The 24,754-nt window shown below is 47.1% G+C and overlaps 1 protein-coding gene across 3 annotated transcripts in view; it reads left to right on the top strand.

The window, feature by feature from the left end:
- Positions 1 to 128: 128 nt before the first annotated feature.
- Positions 129 to 24,754, top strand: part of syt1 (synaptotagmin 1) — a 227,332-nt gene continuing 202,706 nt past the window's right edge. For 2 of the 3 annotated variants that reach the window (XM_033037955.1, XM_033037956.1), the window contains exon 1: positions 132 to 277. The gene's annotated coding sequence lies outside the window, so the exon portion shown is untranslated. Of the gene's footprint in view, positions 278 to 24,754 lie in introns of all 3 variants that reach the window. The other variant, XM_033037960.1, reaches the window with a different exon arrangement.

Genomic DNA, 24,754 nt, shown 5'->3' with positions numbered 1-24,754 from the left:
GCCATGCAGCGCCTTGGCCGCGTCCAATGAGGCAGTGGGAGCGGCCGATGCAGCGGGCTGTGACTGGAGGGATGGGCGAGGGATGCGGCGTGCGGGGCGCCGGGAGACGCCGCTGCCTCCGCCTCTACTCACCCTCGTTATAAAGCCACTCGCTCTTGACAGGAGGGCGCCTGAACTCTGCTTGTGGGAGCCCCCTCAGAAACCCAGATAAAGCGGCGCTGGACAGGCAGAGCCTGCTTCACACTGAACAATAAATAGCGAGGAGGCTTCAATCCAGGTTAGGTGTTGTGTTTGCATGTGAATTATCTATTTTCTATGTGTGAGTGTGCTATCTTGCAATGCTGCTGATGCAGTTAGTAGAAGCGTATTCCGGTCGTTTGTGTAGGGTGTTTTTATTCCAACACTGGTATGCGTGGGAGAGAGAGACGGGAGACAGAGGCAGAGAGTCCCCTCCCTAATAACTCTAATCCGTTATTGTTTTCATTAGCTCTATTGTGTCAAGTTGTTCCTAGCAGAATTCAACCTCTTCTTTTTCTGTCTGACGAATGGTCCCGATCCGAACCGTCACCCATCCATGTTCTCCAGAGATACTGTCTGACCTGCTGAGTTACTCCAGCATTTGTGTCTATCTTCGATGTAACCAGCATCTGCAGTTCCTTCCTTCTCTTTCTCTTTCTCTCTCTCTCTCTTTCTCTCTCTCGTGAAGTTGTAGACCCTCCCCATGGGGTGGAAGCGGGGAGGATGGAAGCCCACCTCAGGTTGACGGTAGAAAGTTGTGGCTGAGGGCGTGATCTCGAGAGAGCGATCAGTCCAGGATGGACAAGGCAACCTTCTCCCCCTCCAATTTACAGCCACCGGATTTGGAAGACCTTGTGTTGTCTTTATCCCACCTAGAGGAGATGGAGGTCCAGGCGTGATCTGACTTCCTCTCCCCATTGCTCCTCGGGTCAGGAGCATGTTGGAAAATATTCCTCCAGAGATGCTGCCTGACCCGCGGAGTTACCCGAGCACATTGTGTCGATCTTCGGGGTGGAGATGTTGGACAAGGGGGTTGACATAGGAAGAAACCATTGACCCATTGACCATTAGACACAGACCTGCCCTACTCTCAGATCCACTGGGGTCATGAGGAGTACTCTTGGGTTGGTGAGACGGTGTAGTGAGTATCTTGTTGAAATTGTAGGATCATGCATCCCTGTGGAGCCGGAGATGCCTTGTCGTCTTTGTTGGATTAAGTTATTGCAAATAAGAAATCTATTCCCATTTTGATGTGTTGGTTATGGTGTCTGATGGTGCAGAGGTCCCCCCCCCCCCCCCACCTCCCCCCTCCACCTCACCCTCCCCACCCACCCCCAGGGCGGGCACGTTTAGGTGTTAGAATGATGGCGAATGTCCAGTGTAGTCAAACTCCACGATCCAATCCAGATATCCCACCGCCCAGCGTTAGCATAGGACCGGCGCTGGCCACATTTATTCGCACGTTTAACTGGCGCCTGTCCCAACCATGAACAACGGCGCAAAAACCCCACTGAAGTGGGATGAAATGTTAACTTCAAACTTTCATGAGAAAGGGAGGAGGTGGTGGGGGTTGCCTAATTTTCTTTGTCTGGCCGTGCTAATCCTCAATAATCGCCGGTATCCCCCAGCCCACCAAAGGTCACAATCTACGGTAGGGGCTCGGCTCGAAGATGGGCGATATCTGTGACGAGGGACAGGATCCAGGTTCTCGGGGGCCGACAATTCACCTCCAAGAGACCATGACTCTGTGGCCAGAAAAACATTGGTTAAAGAATTCAATTCTAAATTCAGATTGGTGTACAAATATATATATATATATATATATATATACGTTCGCACACACATATAAATACATACGTATGTGTACGTACACATATACACACACACACACACTATATATATTCATTATTTATATAAAGCATTTCAGTCTTTCATTTATATATATATAATTTAAATGGATTACATTTTCCTTCTGGGAGATCAAGAATGGAAGGTGTTTAAATGCCGTTCTGCACTTGTAAGAGGTGTCGGGTTAAGAGACTGCACATTCCTGGAACCCTCCCCGCTAAGGTCTCGTCTCCCTATCGGTCCAGCTAGACATTCTCTGTACATTTCGTAGCCCACCTCGGTCGAATTGCATAGCTGAACCAGGCTGTCGTGAGGACGTTTGCAAACGCCTCCAACATTTATTCTGTGGCCTTCATTGCAGCCTCCACATTTGAGAGGATGTTTTGGCTCAGACTTGTCTCATTGAATTAAACTCTGTTGTTCCTGCAAACATGCACCCTGCTTTATGTGACTCTGCTTTTTCAACGACGTCCAAAGCACTGAGTTGTGTATTGATATGAGCCCTACCTACCAACTCAAATGTTTCTCAATCTGAAAAGTGGTTGATCTGTCGAGATGGTCGGCAACGCTGAGAAGCCAAATTATTATTTAAACTGGGAATATCTATTTTTGTGAGCTCTTGTGGTGTGTTTATCAGATTATTGTTGGTGATATTTACAGTCATAGTCATACAGCATGGAAACAGGGCCATCGATCCAACTTGCCTACACCAAACAACAAGTCCCATCTACATTAGTCACACATGCCTGAGCTTGGCCTTATCTCTCGAAACCTATCCAGTCCATGTACTTGTCCAAATGTCTCTTAAATGCTTTTATAGTACCTGACTCAACTACCTCCTTTGGCAGCTCGTTTATCGAACATTTTTCCCCTCATTGGTTACAATTTTCTCTCTCGCACCTGGTCCAAAATCAATCGTTTGCTGTTGAAATATTTGCTGCATTTTGTTTAGTCTTCAATGTGAATGATTACCTGTGGCTCCATTAGTAAGACGTGACACACACTGTCCATATTGACCAAGTTGGTATACTGGAACTAGTCCCGACCGGAAACATCACCTATCCATTTTCTCCAGAGATGCTGCCTGACTGCTGAGCTACTCCAGCACTTTTTGTCTATCTTGGTTTACTAGGCTACCCATATTGCCCATATCCCTCTAAACCCTCCCTATACACATGCCTTTTTAAAGGGTCGTAATTGTATCTGTTTTTATAGCTTCCTGTGGATGCTCATTCCAGATACGCACTGCCGTCTGTGTGGAGTCAAGGTCATACTCCCCCAAGCACCAGATGAAAGATGTTCCTGTACTCAATCCTATACGCATAGGAAGATGGTGATTAATAGATAAGGTGGAGGGTGACAGGTTCTTGATTAGTACAGGTGTCGGGGGTTATGGGGAGAGGGCGGGGGAATGGGGTTGAGAGGGAAAGATAGATCAGCCATGATTGAATAGCGGAGTAGAGTTGATAGACTGAATGGCCTAATTCTGCTCCTAGAACTCGTCAACCTATTGTACGAGTGCTGTGCTGTGCTGACAATCTGCATGAACGTGTAGCTAAAACCCTGTCTCCACGTCCAGATGGAATAATAAAACCGCTGACCCTTTGAGGACAGGGCTGTTCTCCCCGGGGCCAATGTTTTATTCTTGTCGACAGCATTTGAATGTGACCTGGGCACTATCACCCTACTTGTGGAAACTTGCTGCTCAATGATTTACTGCCGAGCTTCCTGCCTTGCTCACCAACATGCTTGATTGACTTTGGACATCCTGAAAGGGTCACATCAAATGTAACCCCCCCCTGCTTTATTTCACATTCAAGTCAATAATGTTTGCGTGGTATTTGCCTTCGGGACCAGAACAATGACATTCTTACTTGCTGAGGGCGTATTAAATGCAGCAACACAACAAATAAATGTACAATCAAATCTAAACGTGCAGGTGTAACTCAGCAGGTCAGGCAGCATTTCTGGGACAGAGATACTGTCTGACTCGTTACGTTACCCCAGCACTTTGTGTCCATCTTTGGTATAAACCAGCATCTGCAGTTTGGGGCCACCTCCTGCACCCACACACAACTGACTGACTTCATCCACTTCACCACCAACTTCCATCCGGCACTCCAATACACCTGGACCATTTCCGACACTTCCCTACCATTCCTTGACCTCACCATCTCCATCGCAGGGGACAGACTCCTGACCGACATACACTACAAACCAACTGACTCACATGGCTATCTGGACTACACGTCTTCCCACCCTGCCCCCTGTAAAGACTCCATCCCCTACTCCCAATTCCTCCGCCTACGCCGCATCTGTTCCCAGGATGAGACGTTCCACGCCAGGGCATCGGAAATGTCCTCGCTCTTCAGGGAACGGGGATTCCCCTCCTCCACCATAGATGAGGCTCGCACCAGGGTCTCATCCATACCCCGCAACACTGCTCTCTCTCCCCATCCCCGCACTCGCAACAAGGGCAGAGTCCCCCTAGTCCTCACCTTTCACCCCACCAGCCGGCAAATACAACACATAATCCTCCGCCATTTCCGCCACCTCCAACGTGACCCCACCACTCGCCACATCTTCCCATCTCCCCCCATGTCTGCCTTCCGCAAAGACCGCTCCCTCCGCAACTCCCTTGTCAATTCTTCCCTTCCCTCCCGTACCACCCCCTCCCCGGGCACTTTCCGTTGCAACCGCAAGAAATGCAACACCTGTCCCTTCACCTCCCCCCCTCGACTCCATTCAAGGACCCAAGCAGTCGTTCCAGGTTCGACAGAGGTTCACCTGTATCTCCTCCAACCTCATCTACTGCATCCGCTGCTCTAGATGTCAGCTGATTTACATCGGTGAGACTAAGCGGAGGTTGGGCGATCGTTTCGCCGAACACCTCCCCTCAGTCCGCAATAACCTACCTGAACTCCCGGTGGCTCAGCACTTCAACTCCCCCTCCCATTCCCAATCCGACCTCTCTGTCCTGGGTCTCCTCCATTGCCAGAGTGAGCAACACCGGAAATTGGAGGAACAGCACCTCATATTCCGCCTGGGTTGCTTGCGTCCGGTTGGCATGAACATTAAATTCTCCCAGTTTTGCTAGCCCTTGCTGTCTCCTCCCCTTCCTTAACCCTCGAGCTGTCTGCTCCCATCCCCCCGCCCTCGGGCTCCTCCTCCTCCCTTTTTCCTTCCTTCTCCCCCCCACCCCCCATCAGTTTGAAGAAGGGTTTCGGCCCGAAACGTCGCCTATTTCCTTCGCTCCATAGATGCTGCTGCACCCGCTGAGTTTCTCCAGCTTTTTTGTGTACCTTCAGCTTCTTGCCATTGATCATCAAGCTCTTGAATCAGCCTTCACAACCCTACCTCAACACGGAATTACTATTGACTTTCCACTACAAAGTACAGGAGTAACTCAGTCGCACCCGCTGAGTTCTTCCAGCTTTTTTGTGTACCTTCGATTTTCCAGCATCTGCAGTTCCTTCTTAAACACAATGGCAAGAAGCTGTTCTTTAGCCTGGTCACAGTTCCCTGGCTCAAGTACCTCCTTCCCAATGGTAGCAGCAAGATGTGAGCGTGCTCGTGGTGAAGTGGGCCATTGATATTAGCTGCATCCTTGGTTTATTTTATTGTCATGTGTATCGAGGTACAGTGTAAAGCTTATTTGTTGCATGCTATGCAGTCAGCGGAAAGACTATATGTGATTACAATCAAGCCGTCCACAGTGTACAGATACACGATAGAGGGTATAACGTTTAGTCAGATTAAATATAGTCCAAGGGTCTCCAACGAGGTAGATGGTAGGTCTGGAGAGTGATCCTTGATACCTTTCGATGGTGAGTGACATTCAACTTGCATTGAAGGTGAATATTACACATCATGAAAAGTTTTGGATACATGGGGAAGTTTGCAAGTGAGACTGGAACCAGAGTAATTATAATTAATTTATTAGCCAAGTATGTAAACATACAAGGAATTTGATTTGCCATACAGTCATACAAAAAAGCATCAAGATACATAACCACATAAAAATTAAGCGTAGACTTAAACAGCCACCACAACGGCGTATGAGAATCCCCGGGGCACACAGCATAAGCGGAGATCCACAGTCATCAGTTCAATGTCCAGGCCACACACACACGCTCCTTCACCGTGATGTGACCAAAGTTGTACTACTGACCGCTGTCACTCTCTCTGCAGTCCCTGTCCTCCCGAACAGTCAGAAAGCCGTCCACACTCGCACTAGACTCCGGGGTGTCTTCATGGAGTCATGTCCCCGCAAAACACCGGGACCACTGCACTCACGGCACTCACGCCGAGTCCTCACCAGTGCAGGCAGCACGTCCATCTTGTTTTTTCGACCACCTCACATTCCCCACTGTGATGGAAGGCAAATAACTTGTACCTTCTTTCCTCCTTTTCTCCCGTGGTCAGGGCAATCGAAACTTCCGCAGTCAGGGCGATCGAAGCTCCCGTGTCGGGGGTGATCGAAACTCCTGTGGTTGGAGCTCACGCAGACCGCAATGTTAAAGCCACAGTGCAGATGGAAATATGATGGAAAAAGTTGCCCCCCCCCCCCCCCCCCCCCCCCCCCCAGCGCTAGAACCGGAGATTGCAAGAATAAGATAGTTGTTATTATATGAAGTGTGAAATTTGGGCGAAACTCCTCTCTTTGGGGAAACGAATGGATGTGGAGCACATAGCTATGCGCTGTGATTGAGGGGAATGTCCGATGTAGTTAAGAAGCTGGAAAGACATGAGTGAGAAAGGTATAAATGGGAGCTGGAGAAGCTCCTGGAGATAGATGACCTGCTGCCGTGTTGTCAGCAACACTTGCGTGTAAGTTGCTGAGACAGGCTGCTTGAAATAATCGCATCAATTGCACCTACAATTCTAGTGAGAGGTTGTGAAGTAAATATGAATATTTAATACAGGGAGGCAACATTTGTTACTTATTTAGTCTTGAAAGAAGATGGACATAAAATGCTGGAGTAACTCGGTGGTGGACAAAAATGCTGGAGAAACTCAGCGGGTGAGGCAGCATCTATGGAGCAAAGGAAAAGGCGACGTTTCGGGTCGAGACCCTTCTTCAGACTGACGTCGGGGGGGGGGCGGGAAAAAGAAACGAAGAGACGGAGACAGTAGGCAGTGGGAGAACTGGGAAGGGGAGGAGAAGAAGGGAGAAAGAAAGGACTACCTGAAATTGGACAAGTCAATGTTCATACCACTGGGGTGTAAACTACCCAAGTGAAATATGAGGTGCTGCTCCTCCAATTTGCAGTGAGACTCACTCTGGCCATGGAGGAGGCCCAGGACAGAAAGGTCGGATTCAGAATGGGTGGGGGAGTTGAAGTGCTGAGCCACCGGGAGATCAGGTTGGTTACTGCGAACTGAGCGGAGGTGTTGGGCGAAGCGATCGCTGACAACTGGAGCAGCGTTCCAGTAACTCAGTAGATCAGGCAGCATCTTAGTTTAGAGACTCAGTGTGGAAACAGGCCCTTCGACCCACCGAGTCTGCGCTGACTACACTAACAATATCCTTTACAATTTTACTAAGTCAATTAACCTATAAACCTGTACATCTTTGGAGATTGGAAAGAAACCGGAGCACCCGGAGAAAATCTCTGGAGAAAAGAAATTGGCGATGTCTGAAGAAAAGTCTTAATCCGAAACGTCATCTATTTCTCTTTTCTCTGGAGATGTTGCCTGACCCGCTGAGTTACTCCAACATTTTATGTCTATCTTTGGTGTAAACTAGCATCTGCAGTTTCTTCCTACACATCTAGACATTAGAGATACAGCGTGGAAACAGGCCCTTCGGCCCACCGAGTCTGCGCCGACCAACAATCATCCCGCACACTAGCACAATCCTACACACTCGGGGCAACTTGCAATTGTTACCCAGGCCCAGTGACTTACAAACCTGTACGTCTTTGGAATGTGGGTGGAAACCGGTGCGCATGGAGAATACGCACTCAGTCACAGGGAGAACGTACAAACCCTGTACAGACAACACCTGTAGTCAAGAACGAACCTGGGTCTCTGGTGCTGTAAAGGCAGTGGCTCTACCGCTGTGGCAGTGTGGAAACCCCAAATTATTCAGGGGAACAATTTGTGTCCAAACCTGTGAATGCTGTGTGGTTATTGTCTGATGAAGAGATATTTCTGTGTATCAAGTGGAAAATGAAACGTAAAACTCTTCTCCTGGAGGTGTAGCAGATGCCTTGTTATTAATAGCGCTTCCAAATGGAGATGGGAGAAGGTCCAGGACATTTTGTAATGGGCTCACTGGTATCAAGCAATTCCTGGCTTTCCCCAGCTTGCACAGGTCGCCATTTTAAGGTGAAGGGGGGAAGGATTTAATAAGAACCTGAGGGTCTATTTTACACTAAGGATAGTGGGTGTATGCAACAAGCTGTTGGAGGAGGTAGTTGAGGCAGGTACTATAGCAACATTTAAGAAGCATGGGTTTAGAGGGATAAATGGGCCAAATGCGGGCAGGTGGGACTAGTGTAGATGGGGCATGCTGATCGGCATGGGCAAGTTGGGCCGAAGGGACTTCCCCTGTGCTTCTATGCCTCTATATGGTGGCACAGCGGTGAGTTGTGCCAGAAAACTGGGTTCGATCCTGACCACGGGGTACTGTCTGTGCAGAGTTTGTACGTCCTCCCCGTGGCCTGTGTGGGTTTTCTCCGGGTTCTCCTGTTTCCGCCCACACTCCAAAGGCGTACAGATTTGTAGTTTAATTAGCTTCTGTTCATTGTAAATTGTCGCTAGTGCGTGTAGGATAGTGTGCGGGAATTGCTGGTCGGGCCCAGACTCGGTGGGCCAGAGTGCCTCTAAACTAAACATCTGCCCATTGCAGAAACATCTGCTCTGTGCAGCTAGTGAAGGTTGATCTCTGAGTGGCAAGTCCGTCTAGAAAGCAAACCGCCACATATATAATCGAGGAACTGCAGATGCTGGCTAAAACAAAAAAAGACTCAAAGTGCTGGAGTAACTCAGCGGGTCAGGCAATGTCTCTGGAGAACATGGATAGGTGACATTTCGGGTCGGGGAATGAGAAATGGGTGCGAGTCTAGGTGGGGCACGGGGGGAGGAAGAAGTGCCAAGGGGTTTGGTTCGTTAGTTAGTTTAGTTCATTGTCGCATGCACAGAAGGTACAGTGAAAAGCTTTTGCTGCGTGCTAACCAGTCAGCGGAAAGACAATACATGACATCCACAGTGTACAGATACATGTTGAAGGGAATAATGTGAATAACGTTCAGTGCAAGAGTCGATTAAAGATTGTCCAAGGGTCACCTAGTTACCTAACATTGGGGAATTCAATGTTCACTCCGTTGGGCTGTAAGCTGCTCAAGTGGAATACGAGGTGCTGTTCCTCCAGTTTGTGTGTGGCTTCAATCTGGCAATGGAGGAGGCCCAGTCAACACCCAGCCTCGTCTGACAGCCTTTGACAAATGAGTCATTAAAGTTTTATCAAGCTTCTGCTGCTGAGAACCTTATTTCATTTGTTTCCCTTTTATTGTTCGATGCTATTTGGACTTCTGAGAACAATTTGGCCTTTAATTCAATTTCTCGAGCTTTGAGCTCAGCAGGTGGCCTCCATCTAGTTGAGAAGGCTAACCCTGACTGTGTACAGCCCAGAACATCCCCCTAATTGATGGAAAAATACAGCAGGGAACATTGAAAAGTTGCCCCTCAGGATTCCCATTAAATATTTTACCACTGACCTTAAACCTGTGTCCTCTGATTTTTGATTCCCCTACTCGGGGTGAATAATCAGTCCTTTACCCTATCTATTCCCCTCCTGTTTTTAATACACAGACTAAACACACGTCTAACGTGACCCAGTTAAAACTATTGGCAGGAGGATGGAACACAGTGACGCAGCTGCAGAGTTGCTGCCTTCTGTGCCAGAGATCCACGTTCAATCCTGACTATGGGGTGCTGTCTGTGTGGAGTTTGTACGTTCTCACGTGGGTTTCCTCTGGGTGACCACGTGGGTTTCCTCCGGTTTCCTTCCACATTCCAAAGACGTGCAGGTTTGTAGGTTAATTGGTTTCTGTAAATTGTCCCTTGTGCGTGTAGAATGGTGCTAGTATACGGGGTGGGCTGAAGGGCCTGTATCCGCGCTGTATCTCTAAAGTTTAAAGATGCTCCCAACTTTTAAGCAAATGTAAGTGTCGCCTACATTTTATACATGGTTGAGCTAACAAAGCAAATTTACAAGCTGTTCTGTGCTGAAACTCCTGTTCTGGAGTGTAACTTGGTGAGCTGGCTAACTGTAGATGCAGACCAGTCTCACCCCGGTCACTCCCTCTTCTCCCCTCTACCATCAGGCATGAGGTACAGAAGTAGGAAAATGTGCATCTCCAGAGTCAGGAGACCGTTTCTACCCAGCTGTTATCAGGCTACTGAACTGTCCTCTCACCAGCTAGGGAGCGGTCCTGGGATACCATCTACCTCATTGGAGACCCTCGGACTTACTTTAATCAGACTTTACTGGACATTATCTTTCACTAAACATTATTCCCTTCACCCTGTACCTGTACACTGTGGATGACTTGATTGCAATCATCTAGTCTTTTTGTTAATGGGATAGCATGCAACAAGAAAGCTTTTCACTGTACCTCGGTACATGTGACAATAATAAACTAAGCTAAAGATACTGATGGAAAAATCACATCCGTGTTATCTTTGCTGTGAAGTCAAAATTTATTCAGCAGTAAAGCATTCTGAAGGTTGCCTCGGAAGAAAACAGCACAAAAATCTAGGTCAGTTCTTGCACCTTATTACAATGAATCAATCCTGTTTCCACTTGATCACAGCAGTAGCAGGGCTGCTGTCTCTCAATTGCAGAGATCCAGCTTCAAATCTGGCCTCAGCTGCTGCCTGGGTGGAGTTCGCACGTTGTCAGTGTGACCACATAGGTTTCCTCTGGATGTTCTGTTGCCAGGACTCGAGGGCCTGAGCTAAAGTGAGAGGTTGCGCAGACGAGGACTATTCCTGTGGATAAGGGATGATCTTTTAGAGGGGTGAAGAATCATGAGAGGTATAGATCGGGTAAACGCACATAGTCTTTTGCCCAGAGTAGGGGAATCCAGAACCAGAGGGCATGGGTTTTAGTTTAGGGAGGAAAGATGTAATAGGAACCTGAGGGGTAACCTCTTTACACAAAGAGCGGTTGTTCTATGGAACGAGATGCCGGAGGAGGTAGTTGAAGCAGGTACTCATGCAATTTTAAAGAAATGAGCCAGGTACATGGATAGGATAGGTTTGGAGGGATATGGATCAAACGCAAGCAAGTGGGATTAGTGTAGTTGGGGCATGTTGGTCGGTGTGGGCAAGTTGGGCCGAAGGGCCTGTTTCCACACTGCAAGACTCTGACTCCAGTTTTCTTTCGCATCCCAAAGACTTGCACTGGCTGCATGATGCCTGGTACTGACTTGGTGGGTTGATCATGGGTCCTTAGCACTGTGAGAGGGTGGGTCTACTGATGGCCACTGTAAATTGCCCTTGGGTGAGTGCTAGAATCTATGGGTGTTGAGAGGAATATGGTGAAGGTAAAGTGTGTAGGCAACTTGTAACTTTTTGAGTGGGAGTTGATGGGAAAGAACATCAGAAGAAGGCATTTTATCGGTATGCATCACAGCATGGTTTGGGAACAGTTCCTTTATAACAAGAGGAATCATCACAGCATGGTTTGGGAACAGAGACTTTATAACAAGAGGAATCGAATATAGGAGCAAAGAGGTCCTTTTGCAGTTGTACAGAGCCCTAGTGAGACCACACCTGGAGTATTGTGTGCAGTTTTGGTCCCCTAATTTGAGGAAGGACATTCTTGCTATTGAGGGAGTGCAGCGCAGGTTTACAAGGGTAATTCCCGGGATGGCGGGACTGTCACATGCTGAGAGAATGGAGCAGCTAGGCTTGTACACTCTGGAGTTTAGAAGGATGAGAGGGAATCTCATTGAAACACATAAGATTGTTAAGAGTTTGGACACGCCAGAGGCAGGAAACATGTTCCCGATGTTGGGGGAGACCAGAACCAGGGGCCACAGTTTAAGAATAAGGAGTAAGCCATTTAGAACGGAGACGAGGAAACACTTTTTCTCACAGAGAGTGGTGAGTCTGTGGAATTCTCTGCCTGGCGGTGGAGGCTGGTTCTCTGGATGCTTTCAAGTGCGAGCTAGATAGGGCTCTTAAAAATAGCGGAGTCAGGGGATATGGGGAGAAGGCAGGAACAGGGTACTAATTGGGCATGATCAGCCATGAATGGCGGTGCTGGCTCGAGGGGCTGAATGGCCTACTCCTGCACCTATTGTCTATTGTCTGCAAGAGATTGCAGAGAACTGTGGTCACAGCCCAGACATTCACGCAAACCAACTTCCCTTCCACTGACTGCATTGACACCTCACGCTGCCTCGGCAAGGCCACCAGCATAATCAAGGACCAGTCTCACCCCGGTCAATCCCTCTTCTCCCCTCTCCCATCAGGCAAGATCAGGCAGAAGTGTGAAAATGCACACCTCCAGATTCAGAGACAGTTTCTTCCCAGATGTCATCAGGCAACTGAACCATCCCTTTTACCAACTAGAGAATGGTCCTCATCTCCCATCTAAATCATTGGAGATCCTCGAATTGTGTTGAATTGGACTTTACTGGACTTTATCTTGCACTAAACGTTATTCCCCATCATGGATCTGTACACTGTGGACGGCTTGATTGTAATCGTGTATTGTCTTTCTGCTGACTGGATAGCACGTAACAAATGTACCTCGATACACATGACAATAAACTGAACTAACTAACTAAGAAGGATTCTGAAGAAAGGCTTGACTGGAAATGTCACCTATGCATGTTCTCCAGAGATGCTGCCTGACCCACTGAGTTACTCCAGCACTTTGTGCCCGTCTCCTACACTTGCTCATCGCTGCAGTCTGTGGAGCTGCAGAGCCCTCTCGAAGCGAGAGTCCGACTACTCACTGCCCATCCTCCCCTCATGTGTCCCTGTCACACAAACTACTCTTAAAAAGGATTTTTCATTTAACGTCTAAATCAGCATAGTGGAAGATTGTACATATCGACCGAATAACGCTGAGAGGAAAACCACAACAAAAACCGATCAATCTATTGATGCCACTATCTGCGGTCTTGGCAACTCCTTAAACTTGACATATCTCTTGGTTTGTAATGAGTGATAATGTTGAACAATTCCCAGCACGAAACTTGTCAGATCAGCTGTGATTGTTCTTGGAGAAAGGTGAAGGGAGATTTGTTGCATCTCCTTTTTAACCCATGCATTTCACCCAAGGTAAGCGCTCGCCATCTTCCCTTTCGAGGATTGACGAACTCTGCTGCCTGACCAGTGTTGCAAGGGAACAGGTTCTAGGGTCCAACTGGTAGAACAGGAAAAGTCTACAGCAGCACACCCCTCTCCCGATGCCCTGATCGAGTGACTGGTCACAACCCCAGCCTGTCAGTGTCCCTTCTGAGAACAAAGATCCACGCTGCTGACGCCTGCTCTATACCACGTGATGCACGAGGCTGCCATAACACTACTTCTAGCCAATAACGTTCCGACAGGCGCCATTAGTAGGGGCGGGCAGTCTTTTCCGCCCTCCCTCGTTACTAAGCAAAGCACTAATTACAAGGTTAATTCCTGGGATGGCAGGACTGTCATATGCTGAGAGAATGGAGCGGCTGGGCTTGTACACTCTGGAGTTTAGAAGGATGAGAGGGAATCTTATTGAAACATATAAGAGTTGAAACTTTAAGAGTTTTAAGGGCTAGAGGCAGGAAACATGTTCCCGATGTTGGGGGAGTCCAGAACCAGGGGCCACAGTTTAAGAATAAGGGGTAAGCCATTTAGAACGGTGACGAGGAAACACCTTTTCTCACAGAGAGTTGTGAGTGTGGAATTCTCTGCCTCAGAGGGCGGTGGAGGCTGGTTCTCTGGATACTTTCTAGATAGGGCTCTTAAAGATGGCAGAGTCAGGGGATATGGTGAGAAGGCAGGAACGGGCTACTGATTGGGGATGATCAGCCATGATCACATTGAATGGCGGTGCTGGCTCGAAGGGCCGAATGGCCTACTCCTGCACCTATTGTCTATTGTCTACTATTTGATTACTACAGACTATTCGCACGCTAGGCTCTTTCACTACAACCTGCTGATTTACTCCAGCACTTCGTGTCTTTTTGTTTTGTAAGCCAGCACCTGCAGATCCTTGTGTCTTCAAGATATTTAACTTCTCTTGAATAAGAATTAATCCACGTTGCTTTGCCAACATGTTTTGGAGATAATATTTCAGCTGTAGTGTGAACAAAGTTTTATCTTTCACCAAACTTGAGTCTCCTCCCCAGGTCAGTGAGTAGCATTTATCTAGCTCCAGGGAGAATCCAGTTCTGTCACAAATCAAAGCAAATAAACTCTGGTTAATCGGCTCCAATACAGTCGACACTGGATCAGTACAGAAATGGAAGGTGTCAAGAAGACCTAGTTGCCAATATGCTGCTTGCTGACCGATTTGAGTTGGGCAGGAGCTCTCTGTCCCAGATCTCAACAACCTTGGGACAACATGGACCAAGGTGCCAAGCTGAGATGAGTGTGACTGCTCTTGACATGAAGTCATTGTTTGGCTGAGGCTGGCACAGAGAAGCCCTGAGGAATGGTGAAGTCAGTGGGCGTTGCAAAGAAAGACTCCTCTTTGCCTCAAAGGAAGGTGGTTGTGGTTATTGGAGGCAAGTCATCCCAGCGGCAGAACATCACCACAGGAGTTCCTCGGGGCAGTGTCCTTGGCCAATCTATCTGTGGGTTGCTTCAGCAAGTAGCTTCTCCATCTTAAAATCAACAGTAACATGTTCACTCAATGCACAATGTATAATTCTATTCTCATCTCCTTAGGTGGCGCAGCGGTAGTGTTGCTGCCTCACAGCGGCAGAGATCCGGGTTCAATCCCCACTATGGGTGCTGTCTGTACGGAGTTTGTACGTTATCCCCGTGACCGCGTTTCTCCCACATCTCAAGACGTACAGGTTTGTAGGTTAATTGTTGTCTATAAATTGTCCCCTGTATATAGGATAGAACTAGTGTACGGGGTGATCATTGGTCAGCACAAACTCAGTGGGCCGAAGGGCCTATTTCCCTGCTGCTTTTCTAAACTAAAAATACATTGTCTTTCCATCATCTTTGAGTCTTAATTGCCAATTACACTGTCTCTTTTGTAGTTCAAAAGACTTATCCTTCACGTCAGGTTTGAGACGAACAATAAATGTTGGCCATGCCAGTGATAATCTGATCACCAAAAGAATGACTCACTTCTGGGATAGAAAGCCATTTGCTAGCGTGAGTCTTTGCGAAGAGACTGGGACCATCGCACTCCAAAACATCTTCTCTTTGACTGCATCGCTCCTGTTAAGTACCCTGGGATACTATGCAACGCTGAAGGTGCTATACAAAGGCAGGTTGTTAATGCAACCAGTACCTTTAGCACAATCTCAGGATCATCATCTGATGTTCTCAATCCTGCGATCTTACTTTCACAACTTCCAAACACAGAATTGACAAATCGACACCTGTGCTTTAGCGCTTGAGTTTGCTAGTTCACTTTTGAACATCCGATGTTCTATTTTCTGGCATCTTGGGAGGGTGGCTGAGGAAACGGGTCTTTGCAGACTGCCTCTGGATGAAAGATTGACATTCAACAGGGGAAAGGCAGTGGCTGGAGCTGGTAGAGTTTCTGCCTCACAGTGCCAGAGACCCCCGGTTCGATCCTCACCACGGGTGCTGTCTGTGCAAAGTTTGTACATTCTCACTGTGACCGCGTGGGTTTTCGCCAGGTGTTCCGGTTTCCTCCCACACCCTAAAGATTTGTGGGTTTGTATGTTAATAGGCTTTTGTAAATCGTCCCTAGTGTGTAGGATAGTGCTAGTGTACGGCTGATCGTTGGTTGGCATGGACACGGAAGACATAGTAGCAGAAATTAGGCCATTCAGCCCATCAAGTCTGTTCCATCATTTGATTATGGCTGATCTATTTTTCCCTCTCAACACCATTTCTCTTCTTCCAGAGCTTTTGACCCGATGGGCTGAAGGGCCTGTTTCCACGTTGTATCTCTAAACGAAACTAAACTTTGACCCGATGGGCTGAAGGGCCTGTTTCCACATTGTATCTCTAAACTAAACTTAACTTTGATCACCCTTGGCAACTCTGGGTTTCTTGGACTCGAGTGGTAGGATAACACCAACAAATATTCTTCACAGTATTGAACCTTAAAATGAAACTAGGGTTGACAAACCTTGGCTGAAATGTTACTAAAAGGCTTGCTTACTTATAAGCACAAAAAGAGTGGACTGTAATATATCAGTTTGAAGAAACGTCACCTATCCATGTTCTCCAGAGATTCTGCTGAGTTACTCCAGCACGCTGTATCTTTTATTTATTTTTGTTGTTAACCAGCATCTGCAGTTTCTAGTTTCTCTGTATAATACAGGTTGATCGACAGAAACTAACATTTGGATTTTCTCCAATGACTTGAATGGGATTTTCTTGTAGACATTGGCTGTGAAACCAAAGATTCTTGCTGGCTTTCTTTTGCATCCCAGCAAGCGTGAAATCGCAACAAACGAAATCTCCTATCTAGTTGATTAGGTAGCCAACACCTGGAACATTTTCTTCAGTTCAGTTACAAAGAAATTGTGAACCTATTGACTGAAAAAAAAACCTGACCATTTTCTTTTTGTTTTGACATGAAGGGTTTTTGCCCATTGAGACGGGATGTGTGCTTGGGGGTGGAGGAGTGGTGGTTCTCATGTCATAAGAGTCAGGCAGCAGGGAAACTGGACCTTCAGCCCATCTTGCCCATGCCGACAAAGATGCCCCATCTACATTAGTCCCACCTGCCTTCAAACGCTTCAAGTGGCACAGGAAGGCGTTGAGATAGAGGGATAGCCATGGGTTGATGTCTATCCTCTGGTTTGGAGGTATCACCAGTCTTGTAGCTCTAGCTCTGTGACGTATCGAATATCCTGGTCCCTGGCGTCACGAGAATGGTTCAATGGCTCTTTATTACCACATGTACCAAAGTACAGTGAGATTCTTTTTTTTGCATACAGTTCACTAAGATTATTTGTGTAGGAAAGAACTGCAGATGCTGGTTTAAATCGGAGATAGACACAAAATGTTGTAGTAACTCAGCGGGACAGGCAGCATCTCTGGAGAGAAGGAATGCGTGAGGTTTCGGGTCGAGACCCTTCTTCAGACTGACTGGAGAAGGGTCTCGACCCGAAACGTCACACATTCCTTTGCTCCAGAGATGCTGCCTGTCCCGCTGAGTTGCTCCAGCATTTTGTGTCTATCTTCACTAAAGATTATTGCCCTACGTAAATACAATCCCCGGTTAAGTACGGCATGTGCAGACGCAGCCCACTGAGTCTATATGCAAGAGTCACCAGGGTTTAGCACCATTTCTACAGCTCCAGCAGCAGCTGGCCATAGAGGTCCGTTGCCTCTGTCCGGATCCCCCAGCGAACCGTTGTCCCTCTCCTCGCCCGGCCTCCTCCAGTCTTCATGCCCCGGGCACAAGGCAAAGGATTGTGTTGAGCCACTGCCGAGGTTTTTATTTCCAGGAATCATCCCTTTAAAATGAGTGACTGAGGAATGACCTAGATTGTAATCCAATCGCTGGCTACAGGCTGAAGCATGGCTTTGTTTGGCTGTCACTGATGGAAGAAGCCGCGACAGAGGTTCTGACAAAATAATGAAGGTCTCATTATAACACTGGCGTTTTCAAAATGCTTCCTTGAGATCGCCTTGTAGTTGGGGTCTGGTGCATGGAAATAGAATTGAATGGATACTCGGTGAAAGATAACAGCAGATGTAATGCTGCGCTCTGATCTAATTGATGTGGGAGTCGGTGTGGGACAGGCTAGAAGATTAGTGAACTCTTCAGATGTGATAAATATGAATCAATAAGATGCAAATAAAAGAGATTACCACTGTGACAAGACATAAGTTTATGGGCACAAAGCCCAACGTGGAGGGAAGTGTTCTATTTTAGTCCTGCCACTGATGTGCATGGAATTAAGAATGTGAAATGGCTTAGTCTTTGATATCCTTCTTTTGATGTAAATACGTGATTTCTTTCTGAGCCAAAGCCATTCTGCTGCGCTTCGATTTCTGCCCAGTCGTGACAATTTCTACTACTTTCTGCACGGCTGAATTAGTCACAGATACACGACGTTGAAACTGGCCATCTTGGTCCAATTCATCCATGCCGATCAAGTTGTACAAGATAACTCAGCGGGTCGGACAGCATCTCTGGAGAAAAGGAATGGGTGATGTTTCGGGTCGAGACCTGAGATGCCACCAATTCCTTTTCTCCAGAGATGCTGCCTGTCCCGCTGAGCCACTCCAGGCCTTTGTGTCTATCATTGTTTTAAACCAGCATCTGCAGTTCCTTCCTACACAAGTTGTATAAGATGTTGTTGTGGCCATGTTTAGAGTATTGAGTTCAGTTTTGGGCCATGTTGTAGGAAAGATGTTGTCAAGCTGGAAAGGATGCGGAGAAGGTTTACCAGGATATTGCCAGGGCTTGAAGGCCTGAGGTATAGGGAGAGGTTGGGAAGGCTAGGACTCTATTCCTTGGAGCGCAGGAGGATGAGGGGTGTTCCCACAGAGGTGTACAAAATCATGAGAGGAATAGCTTGGGTAAATGCACAGAGTCTCTTGCCCAGAGTCTCTTTCACTGTTTGTGCTTTTTTTTTTTTTTTTTTTTTATTTTTTTAATTCTATTTTATTTTTAATGTTTTATTATTTATTATTATTTATTTATTTTTATTTTTATGATACTGCCTGTAAGGGAAATTCATTTCGTTGTCTCTAACTGAGACAATGACAATAAATTTGAATACAATACAAAAAGAGTTGGGGAATAGAGAACCAGAAGACATAAGTATGGTGAGGGAAGAGAGATTTAATAGGAACCTGAAGGGTAACTTTGTTTACACAAAGGGTGGTGGGTGTATGGAACAAACTTGTTCGAACCTTCTTCAGAAGTCTGAAGAAGGGTTCCGACCCAAAACGTCACCTATTCCTTTTCTCCAGAGATGCTGCCTGACCCGATGAGTTACTCCAGCATTTTGTGTCTAACTTTGGTATCAGCCAGCATCTGCAGTTCCATCCTACTCATGGATATGAAGGGATATGGGCACCGTGCAGGCGGAGGAGGTTTGTTTAACTGGGCATCATGTGCGACACTGACGTTGGAGGCTGAAGTGATTTAGTAGTTCGGTCAGTAGCAGCAAGGCTGTATGGGGCCCCCTCCCGTGCAGCAGGGAATGCAGCAGTTGCATGCAGATGTGCATCCCGCTGCAGATCCAAGCATCAACCTTGAACCTCTAACCATCGATTGGGAAGACCACAGGGGTCCGAGCGGGAAACGTTTTATCATGACTCCCCTCTGAGCTATCCATGTTTACCCAACAGCTGGCAAATTGTATTGATTATTAATCCTGACTAATTCCTTTTGTGTTATTTATGGCCTGTTGAAGTAGTGCAACAGTGTGGAAACTGCAGCTGAATATTTCACACACAGACAGATTGCTTTCAGGACAAATTACCATCCTGCATTTGGAGCACTGCGTTCAGTTTTGGTCACCTTGCTATAGGGAGGACGCCTTTAAGCTGGAAAGCGTGCAGAGAAGATTGACGAGGATATCGCCGGGACGCGAGGGGCTGAGCTATAGGGAGAGGTCGGGCAGGCGAGGACTTTATTTCTTGGAGTGCAGGATCATGAGGGGTGATCTTGCAGAGGTGTATAAAATCATGAGGGGAATAGATAGGGTGAATGCACAGTCTTTTACCCAGAGTAGGAGAGTCCAGAATCGGAGGACAAAGTTTAAAGGAGAGAGGGGAAAGATTTAACAGGAATCTGAGGCAACTTTTTTCACACAGAGGGTGAAGGGTGCATGGGAGTGAGCTGCCTGAAAAGGTAGTGAGGCAGGTACTATAAAAACATTTGAAAGACACTCTGACAGGGACATGAATTGGAAATGTTTAGTGGGAGACCACACCTGGAGTATTGCGTATAGTTTTGGTCTCCTAATCTGAGGAAAGACATTCTTGCCATAGAGGGAGTACAGAGAAGGTTCACCAGACTGATTCCTGCGATGTCAGGACTTTCATATGAAGAAAGACTGGATAGACTCGGCTTGTACTCGTTAGAATTTAGAAGATTGAAGGGGGATCTTATAGAAACTTACAAAATTCTTAAGGGGTTGGACAGGCTAGATGCAGGAAGATTGTTCCCGATGTTGGGGAAGTCCAGAACAAGGGGTCACAATTTAAAGATAAGGGGGAAATCTTTTAGGACCGAGATGAGAAAAACATTTTTCACACAGAGAGTGGTGAATCTCTGGAATTCTCTGCCACAGAAGGTAGTTGAGGCCAGTTCATTGGCTATATTTAAGAGGGAGGCCCTTGTGGCTAAAAGGATCAGGGGGTATGGAGAGAAGGCAGGTACGGGATACTGAGTTGGATGATCAGCCATGATCATGTTGAATGGCGGTGCAGGCTCATGGGCCGAATGGCCTACTCCTGCACCTAATTTCTAAGTTTCTATGTTTCTATGATATGGGCCAAACTGGGGCAAATGGTTCAAATTTAGATGAGCATCTTGGTCAATAGAGACAAGTTGTGCCGAAGGGTCTGTTCAGACTTCAGAGATACAGCGCAGAAAACCCAAGCAGTCACACGTTCCAAAGCCGCGCGTGTTTGTAGGCTAATTGGCCCTCTGTAAATTGCCGCTAGTGTGCAGGGAGTGGATGCAAAAGTGGGATAACACAGAACCTGTGTGAACGGTTGATCGATGGCCGGCATGGACTCGATGGGATGAAGGGCCTGTTTCCATGCTGTACCTCTTTAAAAAAAAAAACATGCACTAAATAAGTTTGTAAACTTGCGCCGAGTCTTGTTTCTTCCTCTTCAATCAAGATGTCCCCTCCGTGAACTCGAGCTGGTTTAAGTGGGGATAATGTAGAATGAATGTGAACAATGGTTGGCATGGACTCAGTGGGCTGAAGGGCCTGTTTCCACGCTGCATTTCTCAACTAAACTAGTCCTTTCAGATATAATTGGTACCTTGTGCCATTTCAAAAATGTAATTGTCAAATTAAACAGGTACTTAATGCAAATTGGAGACATTTTCTTAAAATAAGTTGTCAATGTTTTGAACATTAAGAGGAGCGGCATATTCTCTGTAATGACAGCCATTTGAATGAAGTACAGTTAAGAATTGATGAGAGGCATTCGATTTGTACAATATTCAGCAGTGGAAAGCATACTCGGTGAAGAAGGCATCCCATTAAGATGCCTGATGAGTTTAAGCCAAAGCAGTTTGTCTTCAGTATCTCTATCACTCAAGTTCCCGGAGAATTGTCGGTAATTCAGAGAAACAACAAGTGATCTTAATTAAAGAAAGGCTTAGTGATTCTTTCCATTCTTGCCACGGCTTCCTTCCACAGATGCAGATGGTGCTGCCAAGTTCTGAGCTAAATGTTGCATCTCGGAGAGACTTTATGTTGAACTTCAGAGATACAGCACGGGCACAGGCTCTTCGGCTCACCAAGTCCGCGCTGACCAGCGATCACTCGGTGCACTAGCACTATCCTACATAAACTAGGGATCATTTTACCATTTTTACTCAAGCCAATTAACCTACTAACACAATTTACAGGTCAATTAACCTTGGAGGAGTGGCTTCTAATTTTGACATTTCCACCATTGAAGAAAAGGTTCAGACTGTCTACCATTATTTTAATATACTTTGTTCTAGAAAAAAAAAATCCAGGCCTGTCCAACCTCTCCTTGCTCATAGCCTCCGATCCAGACAGCGTTGTGGTGGATGTCTATGTACGGGTTCCTCTTTAGTTTAGAATCACTGCGTGGCAACAGGCCCTTTGGCCCACCGGGTTTGTGCCAACCATCAATCATCTGTTCACACTAAAGAAAGACACAAAAAGCTGGAGTAACTCAGCGGGCCAGGCAGCATCTCTGGAGCCACTTCTTCAGGATGAAGGGTCTCGACCCTGAAACGTCACCCATTCCTTCTCTCCAGCGATGCTGCCTGTCCCGCTGAGTTACTCCAGCTTTTTTGTGTCTTTCTTCGGTTTAAACCCGCATCAGTAGTTCCTTCTTTCACATCTGTTCACACTAGTCCTATGTTATCCCAGTTTTGCAACCTCCAAAAAAAAAAAGTCTCCTGTGCTAAATCCCTACAGAGAGCACCCAAGGCCGGGATGGCACCCGGCTCTCTGGCGCTGTGAGGCAGCAACTCTACCGCTCCGCCACTGTGCCGCCTCCTTAGGTCTTCACTCGTGGTGCTGCATTGTAACGTCATCCTAAATTTTGGCTTCCAGAGCGGGATTTGAATGTTGTTCCAGCACCAAGGCACGACTGCCTGCCAGAGGCACAGTCTGTGATACTCACATTGCGGGGTGTATTTACTGCTTGCGCACAGACTGAGGAAACTTATTGTTCCTGCTCCATGCTAATTGCTCCCCAGGTGTGCGGTTTAGAGAACGCCTTTATAAAGCAACACAAAACGGGAAGCAGTGGCTGGAATCGGTTTCTGCCTTCCTCTGCTGCTGCGCTATCCACAATAACCTAGAGAGAGAATTTGTGCAGCTGGCAATAGACTTGACTTGACCTGATGGATAATGCTTGAGGTTTGATATCACACAACCTACACTTCTGAACTGTATGAACGTTTGGGCAGGGATTGGGCGTGTTCATTGCTCTCTGACTTCGAGACAAGACCATCACCAACTGTGCCTTTCCTGACACCCTCCCTGTCACTGGCCTGACATCTAGATTTAGGATCCAAATCGAACGTCTCAATCGCACTCTGGCATCTGGGTCAGTTAATAACCTCGGGAGGTCTTGGTGATGTTGCCTGTGTCAGTAGAAGTGACCAGATTGCGGTGAGCAGGATGTATTTTTGAACTGATGGCTTCAGGAGAGGAGATCTGGTATTTCTGCCAGGAAGCTTCAACGTCACTTGGATTTATAAATGATTTAAAAACTAGAAATCAACAGGCAATTTTCTTTTATTGCGCAGTGCTGAAGATTAGGCTCTGACTCCTGGGTGACTAGTACACTCCCATCTCCAGGGTATAATCTGTCTTGCCTAGGGCTGTCATAGAAACATAGAAATTAGGTGCAGGAGTAGGCCATTCGGCCCTTCGAGCCTGCACCGCCATTCAATATGATCATGGCTGATCATCCAACTCAGTATCCCGTACCTGCCTTCTCTCCATACCCTCTGATCCCCTTAGCCACAAGGGCCACATCTAACTCCCTCTTAAATATAGCCAATGAACTGGCCTCGACTACCCTCTGTGGCAGGGAGTTCCAGAGATTCACCACTCTCTGTGTGAAAAAAGTTCTTCTCATCTCGGTTTTAAAGGATTTCCCCCTTATCCTTAAGCTGTGACCCCTTGTCCTGGACTTCCCCAACATCGGGAGCAATCTTCCTGCATCTAGCCTGTCCAACCCCTTAAGAATTTTGTAAGTTTCTATAAGATCCCCTCTCAATCTCCTAAATTCTAGAGTATAAACCAAGTCTATCCAGTCTTTCTTCATAAGACAGTCCTGACATCCCAGGAATCAGTCTGGTGAACCTTCTCTGCACTCCCTCTATGGCAATAATGTCCTTCCTCAGATTTGGAGACCAAAACTGTACGCAATACTCCAGGTGTGGTCTCACCAAGACCCTGTACAACTGCAGTAGAACCTCCCTGCTCCTATACTCAAATCCTTTTGCTATGAAAGCTAACATACCATTCGCTTTCTTCACTGCCTGCTGCACCTGCATGCCCACTTTCAATGACTGTGGTCCTTTCAATGACTGTGGAAAGGACCTGTCAAATTCCATTCCTTTAGAGTCGGAGTCTTGCAGCATGGAAACAGTCCACCGTGACAATGCTGACTAAGTTGGCATAGAAAGACACAAAGTGCTGGAGTAACTCAGTGTGTCAGGCAACATCCTTGGAGAACATGGATTGGTACGCTTTTGGGTCATACAGCATGGAAACGGGCCCTTCAGCTCAACTTGCCCACACCGACCAACATGCCCCATCTGCACTAGTCCCACCTGTCTGCATTTAGCCCACATCACTCTAAACCTATCCTATCCATTTACCTGTCTAAATGTTTCTTAAATATTGCAATCGTACCTGCATCAATTACATCCTCTGACAGCTTGTTCCACACACCCACCACCCTTTGTGTAAAAGTTATCCCGCGGATGCCTATTAAATCTTTCCCCAATCACCTTGGACCACTGACCTCCTGTTCTCTATATTCCCCTACGCTGGGCAAAAGACTCTGTTTACCCGATCTATTCCTCTCATGATTTTATTCAGCCTCATAAGATCACTCCTCATCCTCCTGTGCGCCAAGGAATAAACTCCCAGCCTGCACAACCTCTCCCTATAGCTCAGGCCCTCGAGTCCTGGCAACATCCTCCTTCAGAATGATTGCCGGTGTGGGAGGAAATAAAGCTAGAAGAGTGGATGGGGCAGGTCATAGATGAACACGGGCAAGGGGGGGGGGGGGGGGGGGGAGGGGAGGGGGGGGGGGGGGGGGGGAGTTTCAATAGGCAGGTGGTTGGACAAAGGCCAGAGATGAACAAGATGTGAGGCAAAAGGATTAGAGTGTTGCAAATTCTGCAGCTGGGGGAATGACAAGAGCTTGTCCCATTTGCTAGCATTTGGCCAATAGCCCTCTAAACCCTTCCTGAACTGAACAAATGTCTTTTAAAGGTCGAAATTGCATCTGTTTCTATTGCATCCTCTGACACCTTGTTCCAGATACAGATTACCTTCTGACTTGC

Source organism: Amblyraja radiata, chromosome 19 (genome assembly GCF_010909765.2).
Source record: "Amblyraja radiata isolate CabotCenter1 chromosome 19, sAmbRad1.1.pri, whole genome shotgun sequence".
In the NCBI taxonomy this organism is placed as follows: domain Eukaryota; kingdom Metazoa; phylum Chordata; class Chondrichthyes; order Rajiformes; family Rajidae; genus Amblyraja; species Amblyraja radiata.
This window is presented reverse-complemented; position numbering and strand designations above follow the sequence as displayed.